Genomic DNA, 2,475 nt, shown 5'->3' on the forward strand with positions numbered 1-2,475 from the left:
TATGCAATTTGATGGAGGAAAGGAGCTTCTAAAGGCTGTGCTGGCCACAAGGACTGCAGATCACACGCCAATTCCTTTTTAGAATTTCCAAACTTTCACAGGCTTTCAACACCTCACTTGTGATCCAGCACCTCGCCTTAAAACAAGCAACACAGATCATAACTCCCAAAGTATTAAAGCTTTGTGTTCTTAAACCCAAAATTGTGTAGTTTTTAAGCAGTTCTTCAAGCTGTGTAATACAACTCCAAATAACAGGCCAATACACAATGGGAAGGGTGGGTGGCATTAAGGTCCAGGCATACATAAGACTGTTTACCTTTATGGAATTCGTAAGTACAGGTGAAGGGTGGAATTAGTCTCTGGAGCAGGGTATCTCAAGTCTAGCAGCATGCACCTTTTCCTCCCATTCCAACTGGCACAACTCTGTATGCAGGATGAATTCCTTGCTATTTGGTAGGGCAGAGGCTAAACAGATTTGTCTCCCATAGCCATTAATATTAAGGGTTTTTTTATTTAGCCAAGCAGACAGAACACAGGCTGGGAACTCTGGGCCTTTGTTTCATCACTCCTTTTCCTAAATTCCCAAGCTGCTAGTCTGTAGGGGAAAGGACTCTCTGGCTCTCCATCCTTCCTGCTCCTCTTTAGAAACTGTTCCATTTTGTTTGATAAGGGGACTGGAATCCAGATTTTTTCCCCCCCTATCCCTAGGGAGTACTGTGACTGAGCTTTGTCATCCATTCTTGTGTTTTGTTTCCACCCCCCTAAAAAGAGTTTCCACAGGAGGAATTCAGAGCCACATATACAACATTCCTGTGCTCTTGAACAATACTGCTCAGCTCCCTTTGTGGAATGCCAAACACTCAATGCTCCTTATGCAAGAGGTAAAGAAATCATTTCAGAAACTAGACTGAGCTGCTGAATGCTCCCAGGGCAAAGCCCATTAGGAAGGATATGTAGGAGAAAACCTTAGGCAGGATCCACAAACCGCAAGGAACCAGGCTCCTCTCTTCTGCCCAGACTTTACTGGTTCTGCACACTTCCAGCAAGTGCCCAGACTTCCTGCCCAAACACAGACTTCTAAAGCCAAAAATTAGATCTTACAAACATCCTTGTGCTACAAAAGGGCTTTAATCCCTCAGAAACCATGTTTCCATGGTGCTTGATTGTTGTTTTCACTAATTTGCTTCATAAAAGCCAACCAATGCCTGGCAAATCAGAATTAACCTTTTACATCTCTGACTGCTTTTCCTAAACCATGATCCTTCACAGCTTTCCCAAGAATAAGCCATACTATTGCTTAAGAAATATATATTCATCCTCATCCCTCTTCATCAAGCAATCCAGAGGAAACTTCAGATAATCACCTGGTAGGATTTCCCTTGTGGCTTGCTAGAGGACACACAAAGTTCCTCATGTGGGCTATTAGGCTAGAAAGGCATCCAAATACTAGCAGCGTGCAAACCCAGCTCACTAAAGGGAGAAGCTTTCTGTCCTGCTCACTTCCCCCCCAGTTAATGCCATTTTGCCATGCAGTTTGAAGGACACCTAGTAATGCAGGCAGGGTAAATCCATCCCCTGGTCAGCACTGGCAGAAGCACATACCCTCTCCTCAGTCAGTCATGAAATCATGCTTGGGAAGAATAACAACATTTATGTTATGCACTCAGGTAGCATGAGCAGTATTGCATGCAAGTTTTCTCAGTAGCTGTTGAAATCACTGCACCTTTCCTGGACTGGCTATCAGAAATTCCTTCAGAAGTTCCTGAGGCCATGTTTTTACCTCCTAAACACAAGTTTATGTGTGTGCTATTGAGGTCAGGCAATAAAACCCCTACCTTGAGCTTAACCTGACTTTTATTTCATCAGTCACACCAAAATGAGGCACATTTGCCTACAAAAACCCCACAGGCCCATGCAAACAGTGAGGCCAAACACAGCATTGCCACCTTGTATGGCAGCACCTACTGATTCTCACTGTCCAGCAGGACAGCTCTGCTCCCTCAGTTCTTGGCACTGTTATGCCAGCAAAGTTATTTTCAAAATTATTCAGAAAACTCGCCAAAAACGGGAATGCATTATGTGAGCAGAGGATTTCAGTTTTAGATTTTAAAGCCAGCTCAGACACATAATTACATTAATACAATGCATTGTGAAAGAATGATAATAGAAATACTGATTACATGCTTAAAAGATTTAGGCTTGAATCATTCCTAAAGAATAGAGCTATGATCATAGCCTGACATATCAATTATTAAGAGCCTGTACTACTTAATTATCTGATTTCAATAGCACTAGGAAATTAAAGAGGAACGTTGGATTCTATTATATTAAATATACAAATGGACTCCATGAAAGGCATTTGCTAGAATGTGAGTGACTTGACAATCAACACACCACTGCCAATAAAACCCATACAAGCTTCTTGTGGGATGGGAAAGGAAGCAACTCCACTGGAGAAGGGTAAATCCATGGGAG

This window comes from Acanthisitta chloris, unplaced genomic scaffold (genome assembly GCF_000695815.1).
Source record: "Acanthisitta chloris isolate BGI_N310 unplaced genomic scaffold, ASM69581v1 scaffold23554, whole genome shotgun sequence".
NCBI lineage: Eukaryota > Metazoa > Chordata > Aves > Passeriformes > Acanthisittidae > Acanthisitta > Acanthisitta chloris.